The following is a 14,519-nucleotide window of genomic DNA, read 5'->3' on the forward strand; positions in this document are numbered from 1 at the left end:
ACAAAACAAATAATTAGTGATTAATAATTAATAATTTTAATTATGACAAATAGACAAACCAGAGCTTAAAAACCCAATAGATTTTCATCAGAAAATTCTGCTCCAGCACAGCCGCACCTGGCGCAGACACCAGGAGCAGACATCGATAGTGCTACATCTGCTGCAGCTTAGCTGCAGCCGGCTGCAGGTGTTGACCTGGTGCTCGGGGCAGTGACTGGCCACGGATGGCCTGATCCCGGCAGTCAAGGTAGGAGACAGGCGCAGATCCTGAGGGGGTGCGACGCCACACCCGGGAGCCCCCTGAGACACCGGACGTGGGAGAGCCGGCGATGGTGGCATGGTCGGGCGGTGTGCGTCCCACAGAGGGCCTGCTAGTGATAGCCATGAACAGTCTTGAGCTGGGGGGGGCGGCGAGGCGAAACATGTCGTGGCCAGCTCAGGGCTGCCACTCCAGGATGCTTTACCGGCCGCTGAATTGAGGCGGAGCTGCAAACCGGCCACACACACAGCGACCCATATCTTGAAGAAGGCAGCAAGATCAGGGCCTTCACTGGTATTGCACCATCTGCACAACAAAAACGCAGCTTGGGGCCACTAAGGCAGAAAGACCGGTTCTGCTGATACGAGAGGCCCGGGGGTGCCACCACCAGCGGTCAATTGGCAGAGAGCTCAGGACACATTGGGCGTGGGGCTTATCCTCCCCCTCTAATCCCGCACGGGAATCATCAAACAACCTGCCGGTTGGTGTGTTAGGAGGCTGGACGCCCAGCGAGCGCTTGGGGAAGGAGGTCAACTGGTGCCCCCACACTCGGGCTGACCAACAGTGCACTCTGTGCCTTCAGACAGGGGGCAATCCATCACGCATCGGCCCTCCCTCGCTCCCCTCCCCCCTACCCAAGGACTTACAGGCAGCAGCCATCTGCATACAACATGGGGAAGCCACCAATCGAAGCTCCCCTTTGAGAAAAAGCGGCGCGACTGCCTCTCCTCCTTCATGCGAACCTGGCGACCAAGACCTTGAGCTCAAGGAAATCATGCTGGAGGTCAAATCCAGCGTGAAGACCATAGAGGCTAAACTCAACCTCCTCACGGCATGCCTGGACAAAGTGAAGGCTAGAGTTGGCGCGCATGACTCCCGTTTAGACCATCTGGAGACGAGAGTGAGCGAATCAGACAATGGGTCGCCACCTCTGAACACCTCTTGCGGATGGACAAAGTCCTCGAGCTAATAGAGCAGAAAAACGAAGTCCTTGAAAGCCCGCTCGAGAAGAAACAATCTATTACTGGTGTGCCGGAATCGACACCCATTTCGCGAATGGAAGACTTTGTAGAAACACTGCTCCGAGACCTTTTTGGACCCGAGCTGTCCTCAGTCTTCATCATTGAGAGAGCATAGAGGATATTGGGAACCACGCCCGCCTCCAGGGGCGCTGCCTCGTCCAATAGCAGTCCGGTTGCTGAATTACAAAGATCGGAACACGGTTCTTCGCGCAGCCAGAGAAAAGGGTCCGATTCATTATAAGGGGACAGTATATCCTTTTTCCCTGACTTTACAATGGCTGTGCAGGCAGCCAGACGTGAGTACCAGCTGGCCAAACGATTGCTGCAGCAAGCCAACCTGAAATACGCTAGGCTATATCCAGATAAACTTCGCATAGCACAAGGTGGGAAAACGCACCATTTCACGGACCCTAAGCAGTCCCTCAAGTTCACAAGGAAGCAGGTACAGTCCGGGCCGGGGCAGGGCCCGCCTTTGCATGATTCCTCAGACACTCGATTGAGCGACAATGCCTAATAATATTTGACATTCATCGAATCTGCTTTATGCATATGTAGACATTGTCTGCTGTGGGCGGGCTTGCGCCTCTTAAGATACTGCCAATTAATGGTCCTAGGCTACATGTGGCTAAAATATTGTTTATACACCAGCTTACTAAAAAGCTCCACTAGATTACAACATGTGTGCTCCATTCTTCCCGGGCTCCCATTATAACATATCATCCACGCTCGGCCACCCAGCCTTTAGGATTAGTCCGCGCTGCGTCTCCACTGTCCCCAGAGATGATTTCCAGATGTTCACGACGAGGGGGTGGAGGGTGGGCCTTTCTCAACCTGATTGGGGGGTTGGTGTGGGTGGAGGGAGGGGGCATGAGGAGAGTTAGTTTGCTGTTACCGTTTTGAAAGTTCTGTTTATGCTTTATGACAATACTGGCATGGTACTCTGCGCTTACACAAGTTGCACGTTGGACACCGCACGCACCCACACATTGGTAACGACATTCCTTACTTTGAGACACGCGCAATCATGACGCCCACCTCAAACCTCCTATATATAGATGGGTAGCCCAGCCTCAGTAAGGCTTATAACTTGGAATGTAGGGGCCTAAACGACAGCAGAAAAATCCGCCTGGTACACGCCTATCTACTTAGACATCAGATAAACATCTGTTTCTTCCAGGAAACACACTTGATGGAACGGGCTCTTCCTCCATTGCTCACAAGGGGGTGGGCAACACCTATTCAGCTACATGCTCCAATTATGCCAGGGGCACATGTATTTTCATTCGTAAAGGCCTGACCTGGACTACAAAACAGTGCATCAGCGACAGCGAGGGGCGCTACCTTATTCTGTCAGGTACACAATATAATCACTCAATCACACTCTCCACAGTCTACGGACCTAATGGGAACGACCCAGATGTATTTACTAAGGTTTGGCACTTGATTTCAGGCATTGGCTCACAAACAACGATCTGGTGTGGAGACTACATTGTCCCACTAGATTCCATGGACAGAGAGGGCAGCTCCAGGCGCCAACACCCGCAAGCTGCCCGAGTACTGAATGCTATCATAGAAGATAACCGCTTTGTCGACATATGGAGGCATCCCCATCCCCACACTTGCGCGGGCACATTTCTCTTTACAACATGGAGCGTGGTCCAGGATAAACTACTGGTTGGTAACTAGGGATCTTCTCCTGTGGCAACCTATGGTCACTCACCTGCCGCACACATTATCAGACCATGGACCTGTGCAGCTGATTATACATCCTCCGGGTCCCCCCTACCGAGGGCGTTCACCTAGCGTCTACCCCCAGGAGCACTAAGGGACTCTGCCTTTAGAGAAGAGATCCACACAGCCATCCAAACCTATTTTGATCCAAACAAGGGCTCCGTCAACTCACCTGCTACTCTCTGGGACGCCTTTAAGGTGGTGATTCAGGAAAAATATTTGGCCAAACAACATGGGGTTTTGAAATCCACTCGCACGACACTGAAGTCACTTGAAAACAATATAGCCACGCTAGAGGCTCGCTTTGACTGTTCTAGTGATGCCTTCGCTTTCGCAGGCATACGCAAGAAACTATCCGAGTACCAAGAGGAGGCAACTAGGGAAACCCTGTTTCTGAGAAAGGAAACTCAGGCACGTAGATACTGAGAGAGGGACTGTCCCGGGAAAACGTTGGCTCGACTGCTCCAGAAGCCGCATGCCACGTCATATATCGCCGATCTGCTAGACTCGGAGGGCCAGAGACACTCCTCTACAGCGAAACTGAAGCAGATCATGGTAGATTTCTACACAAAATTGTACGCCACTGCACAGGCAACGTCTCCCACTGAACTTCAAGCATATTTGACGACATTGAACTGATATGGTTATCAAATTCTCATATGGAATTCCTGGATTCCTTGATCACCTTGGAAGAGGTACAGCAGGCAATTGCTGGACTCTTCCCAGATAAGGCTTCGGGACTAGACGGGCTACCAGCCACTTTTTTAAAGAATATTCTGACATTTTGGCACCCAAGCTCCTGGACGTCTACCTCGATGCCCTAGAGATAGGCCAGCTCCTCTGCCTCGATGCGTGAGGCTGTAATATTTACACTCCTCAAACCTGACAATCCTACTCACAACTGCGACTCTTATAGGCCGCTGTCCCTCATCAACCTTGACAATAAAATATTTGCCAAGGTCTTGGCTAATAGAATCACACTCCTACTGCTGGTGATGATCAGACCTGAACAATCAGGATTTATACCAGGCCGATCAACATCGCAAAATCTCCGGACTATGTTTTCAGTGATGCACCAACTAAGCCCCCGCCTGCAGGCTGTGGCGGCACTGCCCTATGCTACAAAAGCGTTTGACACATTGGAATGGAAGTTCATGTTTCCGTTGCTTGGACGATGGGACTGGGCAACGTCTTTCTCGCACAGATCTGCTTATTATATACCCTATCTACTGCCCGCATACGTCTGAACAGCCACATGTCGGATCCCTTCCGAATCTGTAGGGGCATGAGGCAGGGGTGCCCACTGTCCCCTTTACTTTTCGCTCTAGCAATGGAACCTTTAGCTGCGCAGATCCGCCAACATCATGCGGATCGTGGACTGGGCTTCATCACCCACAGGCTGGTGGTGTCCCTTTACGTGGACGATGTCACCCTGTATGTAAACCACCTGGAACGAAACCTTTCACCACTCATTCGCAGAATTCTACGTTTTGAAGGCATATCTGGGATCCAGATTAACTGTGCCAAGTCCACGTTGCTCCCCCTAACGGAGGCGACAGCTCACTTCCCGAGGAGTATCCTCTTCAGTGGGCGGGTGGTCCTTCCAAATACTTGGGGATATACGTATGCAATGACATGGAGGAAATATGGAGGGCCAAGTTCGGTAGTGCAATGACCTGGCTATAGGATCGAATCCCTATATGGACCAAGCTCTTGCTATCCAAAGATGGTGGTACTCCCAAAGTTCCTCTACATGTTCATTAGCATTCCCATGCTAATAACACAAGCATTTTTCCATAGACTTCGGTCCAATCTCATAGCGTTAATATGGGCCGGGAAACAACCCTGCGTTAAGTACGAACTCCTAACATTGCCACAAACGCAGGGCGGATTGGGTGCACCGAATTTACAGCTATATGCACTGTGCCTCAGACACAATTTTTACATTTTTGGACATATCTTACGCCCTTCTAGCCACACGTGGCGGTTTCACCATGTCCCTTATCAACATCCCTGTTTCTCCCATTCAAACGTCCAGATCATGAGATTGATACCCCACAGTGTCTACGGTGGGCATGGAGAGGTCTGGCGAAGTGCGCGGGGCACACACGCCTATATGCTCCTTCGGCCCTGTTAGCCAGGTACCCCGAGCTCCCTCCGTTATCGGACAGCGGCGCTTGTGCCCGAGCCAGCCGACTGGGCATTCGTACCTTTGCTGATTTATTCCCAAACGGCCGATTCCTTGACCCTCCTGATCAAGACCCTACTATAAATGGCCCCCGTGATACCTTTTTATACTATCAACTATGTGCAACCTACAGAGCACCATTCAAGACATTTCCGAACCCCCCACAAACCCTCACAGCACTAGAAAATATTCATACCATCCCCTCTGCACGGAAACTTATCACATAGTTATATAATCACATGCAGACACTAGCAGCTGCGGCATCCACAAAGGCTCAGGGGGGCGTGAGATAGAGACCATCAATCACCCCTAACAGATACACAGTCGGGATTCTGCTGCAGCCAGCTACCCCCAACTACCGGCTGTGGCTCATTCACTTTACATTTTTACACCGTATTTAAAGGGACGCCTGTACAAACACATCGCATGGGACTCACTCCAGACTCTCGCTATACAAGGTGCCACTCACCTGCAGCAGATTTCATACATCTGGCATGGAACTGCCCGGCTATTGCCAGGTACTGGGGGGAGGTATTTCACACTATTGGGACAATAATATACATACCACTGAACCTGTCCCCGTTGTTGGGACTGTTGGGCTATGTGACGGAGGTGGGTGGGTCGCGAGATCCGCAGCGCTACTGCTGCTGCTTGCAAAGCACAGAATTGCGATGAACTGGGGACGTCCCTGAGTTCCACAAATACAGTATTGGCTTAAAGATGCCACGTACTGCCACGAGCAACAGGTCAACTATTGGGAGCTAATGCCACTGAGATCCTGGCCCCGTGATATCTGGGAATCCTTCAGTGCCTATCTCCGATTAGTGGACCCCACAGCTGCGAACCCTGCCGAGCAGAGTGAAGGCCCCCATATCTTTAGATCTTTAGTCCCCTTGTGACTCGCTCCCATCTCTGGTTGCCCTAACAATTGACACTTCAGATAGAAGCTGTTATCATGTTGGTTTCATACTGGGTTGGGCATTGAATGACTTGCTGGGGAATAGTGAATGGAAACAGCTGACTACGTGGCCAGGTGGGAAAGTCTCATCACTCACTCATTTGCTATTACTGTTTAAGTACAATGATGTTTAAAATGCAACAAACATGATTGTTTTAATGTAACTGCATTATTTGTTATACTGCATGTGCGGTGTCGCTGACAATGTTGATTAATCCAGTGTTTGTATTCATTGACAACAAGGTCAATAAAGGGTTTCAAAAATTGTAAAACAAAATCAGTCACAAGCAGACATGGAGAGAAAAATAATTAATTGAACATACCTGCAATCAATTATAATTCTCTCTGAGCTTGTATTGAGTGAAGCTGGAAAGCAACTTTTATCTTTGGGCCTCTCATATTTCCCTGAAAACTCTTTTATCTATTGTCAAACACTCTTTAAATTCATCTGAAAAATTTAATTGATGAAATTCCATCTTCCAAAGGGCAAATAAGGAACTATAACAGTGACAACTAGAAATACTGAACAACAACATCTGAAAGTTTCTGATTTATATCTTATGAAGGAATTAAGTGAGTTGGAAAACGAATGGTTGGGGATTGCGGAACCAGTGACTGAACTGAATGTAATAGATTTATTACATTTGGATTTGTGGGAAGAAGCTTGCATTCCTTTTAACCTGACATCAACATTCCTGTCTCTGACACCAAGAGACTCTGTAGATGTGTTCAATGACTTAATTATCAATAGAGTAAAATGTTTGTACATTGCTGAAAACAAAAGTGAGACTAGACAAAATCGTAACCAAAAGAGGTATAGGAATTTGTTTGGGAAACTGCAAGCTCAAAATGAAGTGGCCAGTAGAAATTCCGACAAAGGGGGCAACATTGTCCCGTGGCTAATTGACATATACAAGGCAGAGACCAATAAGCAGCTCGATAACATGACTTGCTATGTTAAGTGCTGTTGCACTGATATAGGACAAGCTAGGATTTGGTACAAGTCTGATTTGACGGAGTGGAGAAATGCCAGTCTGTTAAGCCAAGAAGAGTACATGTTTTTGGGAAAAGATCATCCCAGAATTCCAATCCTATACTTGATACTTAGGCTCCGCAAGAATCCCAAGCAAACAACAGGAAGACCCATAATATCAGCAAGAGGCAGCTTTTTGGAAACCATCTCCAAATATATTGACTTTTTTCTATAGGAGTATGTCACAAATTTACCCTCATATCGAACACTCAAGGGACTTCCTCATAATGATTTACGATATCCCTTGGGAAAATGATTACCTATTAATGACATTGGATGTGACTACTCTTTATGGTAAACAACCTTTACTTCGCATGTTAAACAACTCATGCCATAACAACGCAGTTGTTACAACATCCGTGTTGTTATTTCGCATACCGTTACAACGCAAGTCGGATAAACGACTTGCGTTAGGGGGAAGAAGGTGTTGGATTTAAAATCCAACACCTTCCCTAGTGTCCGCACAGACTGGTGTTGGATTAGTAAATTTTACTATTCCAACATACAGCGCCCCCTAAAAGCAAGTCGACTTGCGCTGTACCGGTATGCAAAATAACAACGTGGTCATTGTAACAACCGTGTTGTTAAGGCATGCATTGTTATGGCATGCGACACAAAGGCCTATATTCGCTCTTTATACCAGTATATGTCATCACAATGGCCTACAGGCAGGGAAACATTACTTCGGGGGTTGTCCTCTAAGACTTTATAAACCTACTCAGGTGCTATTAGCAATGGACAGATGGTGTCTTGAATGCAACTATTTCCTGTGTAATAATGAAATAGTCCATCAGCTGAGGAGCACAGCGATGGGCACCTATTTTGCCCCCAGCTATGCATGTCGCCACATGGGCTGATGGGAAGAACAGGTGATCCGCAACAACCACAAATAGCCTGGGAAGAACATGTAGTAATGTGGATATGATTTTTGAAGACATGCTTGTTGTTTGGAGGGGCTCCATTGAAAGTGCTAGCACTTTTGTGAGAAATATCACAAATAACAATCTGAACTTGCACTTGCACGACCCAGATCAGTAGCACTAAATTTACCTTTTTAGACTTAGAGGTCTAACAAACAACGACAGACATGAGATGAGGTTATTCAGGAAGGGTACAGCAGGCAACACCACATTACATGATTCCACCCTCAGCATCTAAAAGCCAGTATCCCATACGGGTGGATGTTATGGGTCAAGAGGAGCTGTGGTAGGGAGGTGGACATACATGTCAACAGGAGATGACTTCCAGATTCAGAGAATGACAGTGAATTGTTGGTGCAAACTGCAGTTATCAAGAAAAAATGGTAGGTAGTCTTGTTTGGAAAGAATGCTAAGAAGCAAGACAGTGGTGTTATTAGATTGATCACCCCATACAGTAATCAAGATAAGGCATTGAGATCACTGATTTGCAAGCACTGGCATATCATTAAAGCTGATCGAGTACTTGGCCTCAAGATTCCACAAAACTCTTTGATTACATATCGCAGAGCATACATGATGCGAGATTCTCTTGTAAAGAGTGGTTCCGAAGCTTGAACCTAGTAGAGGGTTCCGTAAATGCACTAAATGCAGGGCATACCAGATAGGAGTGAATACCACAGAATATCTAACACCCTTTCACAGTAGGCCATATAAGATTAAAAGCTCGTATAACTACAAAACCGAGTTTGCTGTTTATGTTCTAACATGTAGCTGCAATCTGAGAAATGTTGAAAGTACAAAACTCCATGTACACAAACTGCAGCACATGAGGGCCATCAAAAACAGGGACCTCACATACCTAGTGGCCTGGAACTTTGTAGAGGAGCACAATCAAGATGTGATGCAGCTAAGGTATTTTGTCATAGATGCCAGAGACCCAAAAAGGGTGAAAATAGAGAGAGAGACTTGAGACAGTTAGAAATAAAATACATTCTCAATCTTCATTGCAAAACACCAAATGTTTTGAATGTGGACGAGGAATTATACACGTGTTTATAATCATGTTGTTTGAATGAAATACTTCCCGTTTTTTACAACATTTGTCGCCTTTACATCTCGATTTAAATGATTTGGGTATCATTTCGTGAGACGCTCCACTTATCTTTCACCCTTCCTTTTGAAAATGACTTTATATATATTTTCATTGAATTTGCATTTATATATTATTTCTTTAATAATTTTGCACATACCGTCTGGAATGTGGCGATCAAATTCTGCAAAAACAGATGATTCATACATGTAAAAGGAATTAGTAAGCACAATTGTGAATTTTCAATCATGAATTTTATAAGTTAACAAATTGTGAATTTGAATTGCCAAATGTATAAGCATTTAGGAAAGACGAAAACATTTGTTTTGTGCAAAACAAAGATGTGATGCTTACTTTAATACAATTTTTCCCACTGTTGATGGTGAGGTAATGGGTATTTAAATGGAAGGAAAATAGTGTTGCGATCGTGTGTCATCAAGGTCGTGTTTGTCGTCCAAAACTCTTTACGGCACAAATGGGCGTATATTGTAATGAAACAAAATCAAGCAGTTATTTAAAGTGTATGCACCTGATTCATTGCCTAAAGAGTGTGGCGAGTGGATTGGTGTTCGACCTGATATATATAAATATATAAATATTATACAATAGCTTGTGCCCTAAACTAACTATACCACGAGTCCCGCCATGCACAGTTTTGTCATCAATGATGTCAATGATAATGTTGCCGTGATATTATGAATGATGTCATAGAAGATGTCATGAGTAATGTAGTAAGTGGGGTAATTAGGAGTTTATTTATGTATAAAAAAGAGAAGTTTGATATATTTAAATTGGACAAAGAAAGAAAGAAAGAAATATATATATATATATATATACATAAAAATATATTTTTTTCTTCCTTTCTTTGTCCAATATCCCAGTTTCATTACATCAAACTTCTCTTTCTTCCCCTACATATTGAAATTTGGATATTCCAATTTTTCTTTTGTCATCTTTCTTTTCACAGACATTACATGACCCGATCATATCTATAATGTCTCATGTTTCATAGGTGTACTTGATGAGTTATGGCCCCATTGATTTTCCATGCCCATTAATTGTCATAAATGCTCCGTCCCTGCTGCATTTGGCAGCAGGGGCGGAGCTCCGCCCACATAAATTGTCCTGTGCGGACGGAAAGGACGCTTCGCGTTCTAGTCCTTGTGAGCGTTTCCCTTCGGGCTTTGATTTACTTCCGGGTCACTTCTCCCAGCACTCACATGCCCAGTTCCCGGTCTCTCCACATCGGGTCCTCGTCACCATCCAGACGGTTCTGCTTTACCTTCTCGGTGGGGGCCGCTCCTCTGCCTTAACTCCTTGGCTCAGCAGGACTTGATGGGGGCTGCTCCTCTGCCCCGTTGCCTTCATCAGCTTTCATTCGATGGGCTGCACCCATCTCTCCGCACAACCACAGATTTAAGGCGGTAACGGATTGCCATGAAATCCTTTTTGGATACTCTATCTCATGAGCAACCCACCTCCGAGGAAAATTTAAATAGCTTGGAGAGGGGGATCACTAACTGGCAAATTAATGCTTTAGACATTCACGCCCCTATACAGACTAAGAACTCCCATTTAAGGCGACACGAAGCATCTAAATGGTTCACCTCTGATCTAAAAATTCTAAAACTCAATGCACGACAAGCTGAAAGGAAATGGCGTAAAACGTACTCAGCAAAGAATAAAAAAAGACAGACCTATATCTCGCCTTCCTTTCCCCACTAAATTATTGGAGACTCACGTAGCCAGCTATCTTAGCTCTTTTTTAGAAGCCACCAACTTCTTGGATGCCCTTCAGGCAGGCTTTCGTCCATCACACTCCACTGAATCCGTTATTCTATTTGTTATAGATGACCTTAAAGGTCAGGCGGACGTGGACTGCACTCAGGCCCTGATTCTCCTAGCCCTGTCTGCTGCATTTGATACCATGAACCACGAAATACTGTTGGATCGCATTGCCGCAGCTGGTCTTGGGGCCTTTGCCTATGATTAGTTTAGATCTTTTCTAGAGGGCCGCAAGCAATCGGTGTGGCTCTCTCCTTACACATCCAACACTGTCGATATAAGATGTGGAGTCCCGCAAGGTTCCTCTCTTTCACCAATTCTTTTCACTGTGTATATACGCCCACTCATTTCCAGTCTACGGCAGATAGGGATTAAGAAATACAATTATGCTGATGACATGCAGGTAATATTTACCATTGAAGACTCAACCAACTCAGAGGAATTTGTTAGGAATTCCATGTTGTTCATCCAAAATTGGATGAACAACAACCAGTTAAAACTGAATTCTGAAAAAACTGAAATAATTGTACCCAAAAACAAACTTATGTATTGGACACCAACACATTGGCGTCTGGAGCTAGGCACGGCACCACTCCCTAAGCCGGTGATTAAGAGATTGGGCATACAACTTGACTCAGATCTCTCTATGAGGTCTCAGATTGGCTCGGTCATCTCTGCCTGTTTTGTTCAACTCCAAAAGCTGCGTAAGATCAGGAGATTCTTTAGCAGAGAGGCCAGCCTTCAAATTATTATCGCCTTGATCCTTTCCAAAATCGACAATAGAAATGCTCCATATGTTGGCCTCCCAAAAAATAAGAAGCATCGTCTTCAGATGATTCAGAATCAAGCAGCCAGAATTATCTATCACAAAGATAGACAATGCCACATTAGTCCGCTACTGAAAGATCTCCACTGGCTCCCGGTGGACCAGCGAGCTATGTTCAAAACTGGTTGCATTCTTTTCAGAGCTATTCGGGGTACTGGTCCCAGCTTCATCTCTTCAATTAGCAAGTACTCCCCCCAGCGCACCCTGAGATCTATGCATCTGAATCTATTGGTAGTGCCACGATTCAGACGCAAACACACTGGTGGGGCTCGGTTCTCTATATTGGGCCCGAAATTCTGGAATTCTCTGCCACCTTCTTTGAGACTTGAAGAAGATTATAAGACCTGGCTGTTTACTTTAGCCCATAACTAGATTGCTTCTGGCTTGAATCCTCTCTACTTAAATCATAGCACCAAGAGACCTGTTGGTGAACGTGCACTTTAGAAATACCTACCTAACATAACTAACAAATGTAAGTCGCCTGCTATAGTGGCTAAAGCACTTGTATGAAGGGGTTCTTGTGGCCCACCTTGGGCATCTGCATTTCTCTGTGTTGGCAAATATTTATGTATGTAAAACCTGTGCTTCTGGTTCACGAGCTCCTAAAGCTAAGGGGACACGTGATATCAGTGCATTCCTGGTCAAACAAACAAAAGTCTTCAGTCATATTATACTCCTGATGTAGGGAGTTACCTTACTCGCTTTCCTTCTTGCTGCATTTATCCTCAGCAGGCAGCCTTATTCTCTCCTGATTGTAAAGGAGACACGGTTATTGTGGCCAGCACTTTTTGCATATTTTGTTCACCCCTTGTCAGCTCTAGTTATATTTATTTTTGGGCTACAGTTTTACTTTTCTTGGTTAAACTACACTGGTAAGCACCAAATTTCATACAGAATAGCAAGCCACCCTGGGGATTCTTTCTCTTTGTTTTATGTTTGTCCAGGCAGCATTGATTGTTGATTCCTGTAACACGCTTTAGTGGACACAAGTGGAAGAGGGGAGCAAATCAGGTAGATGCCTTGTAATGTTATTGGTGACCGTTTTGTTGTCTAGCCTTACAATTTTATCAGAGTAGTGTATTGACGAACCCTTTGTTTACAGTATCACAGAAGTCTCCAGTGACATAACCTTGATGCCAGGCCATGCAGAGGGACTTTTTTAAGCTTTCCCCTCCCCTTGTCTCCCCTATTCCCCCTACACACTGGTTCTGCTTTGACACTGTTGGGCGGATTGGTGGTAGAGGGAAGTTGGGATCTCTTCTTCAGTCTCCTGTCTCTTGTTCCAGTAGAAACATCATGTGAGCCTTGATATTAATTGGATCAATCTAGATTTTTGTTTTTTTAACTCAAACTCACATTTCCCAAATCTGATTTGTGGCTTAATATACATGATTCAGTAATATTTTAATTCCTGCAAGTCTCCATTATGTTGATCCCAGAAGTGTTTAGATACTGCCTAGTTACTTTCATTATTTCTTATGACTCTCAAATGTTGCAATATTTTTACTTCTAATGTGTTGTACTTTCTTATTGCAGCTGCATTTCAATACATAGATGATATAATCTGTGTTGCATGCTATTCTTTCTTTAATAGGACCTTTAAATGTGTGTAATCTTTCTTGTTACAATCGAAAGGCACAGGCCTTGCTTGACCCACATTTACAAAATCCTTCCTGGACAACAGTTAAGCAACATTGTGGTTGAATAGTCAGTTTCAGAAAGCTTTCCTCTAAAGGATTTCCTGAAGCTGAAGTATTCTTAAATGTTATGCTAGGGTGGGGTCCAGTATTGTTGCGATCCAGTGAGTGCGTCAGAACTGCTTTACGACAAATAGCGTTTCCGAAGGCGGCATATGGCGACACGGAAACCAAGAACGTGCCTCACAAGACTACAACCCCCATGAGTACGCTGCGTGGCGTGCTCGCGTAATGTACAATGACGGACCTTCCGTCCGTGTCGGAATTTCCGTGATGAGACCCGAAGAGAGAGAGAGAAGACGCCGTGTTGAACCTTGGTCCGGTGACTCTGGGAGAAAAGCGGGGCCGTCCTTCTTGGTTCCTGTACCTGGTTCTGTCCGCTGAGTGACTTTTCCGTTCCCCTGCTCCAGGTCCGGTGAGGGAGGGGTGCCTTGCACCGATAACAGGGTGCGTTCTTGGCCGTGCATTGTTCCGTTCCGATGCCCATGACAAGCCGGGGGGAAGCAGGGCTTTTTCTCTAGCGCATTCTTTCTATCCCCGAGGGCTCAAGACTCACTAGTAGCCGTGCTTACCCCCTCGGCTGCAGTTCTCGTTCTCTGTCTAAAACAAAGACTTGGTTTACTCTGCAAGGGGCATTGCTACCGTGTGTCTCCTGATCAGAACCTTACTGCTAAAACGGAGTAATACATGTCTCCCCAGGATTTTCTCCTAGTGAAGAAACTAGGAACTTGATTTGAACAATACTGACTATTTATTGCTGTTCCTATATGCGTGATGTCTGTTGGAGTTATGGGTGTCCTGTTTTCTTGACTCCACTTAACAGGGGTTCTCGTGAGAGGTACGGATTGACTACCTTCGGTCACCTGTGATGCTGGTTAGGAGTCCTAGAAAGGTACGTGGATCATGGTGTAGATGCTCTTCCAGGCGGCACGTTGTTAGTAATCTTGATGAAGGTTGTACCTTGATGATGAGGATTTCCTGTATCTTGTTACAGCACACCCACTCCTCGC

The sequence above is a fragment of the Triturus cristatus genome, chromosome 1_1 (assembly GCF_964204655.1).
Source record: "Triturus cristatus chromosome 1_1, aTriCri1.1, whole genome shotgun sequence".
NCBI classification, from domain to species: domain Eukaryota; kingdom Metazoa; phylum Chordata; class Amphibia; order Caudata; family Salamandridae; genus Triturus; species Triturus cristatus.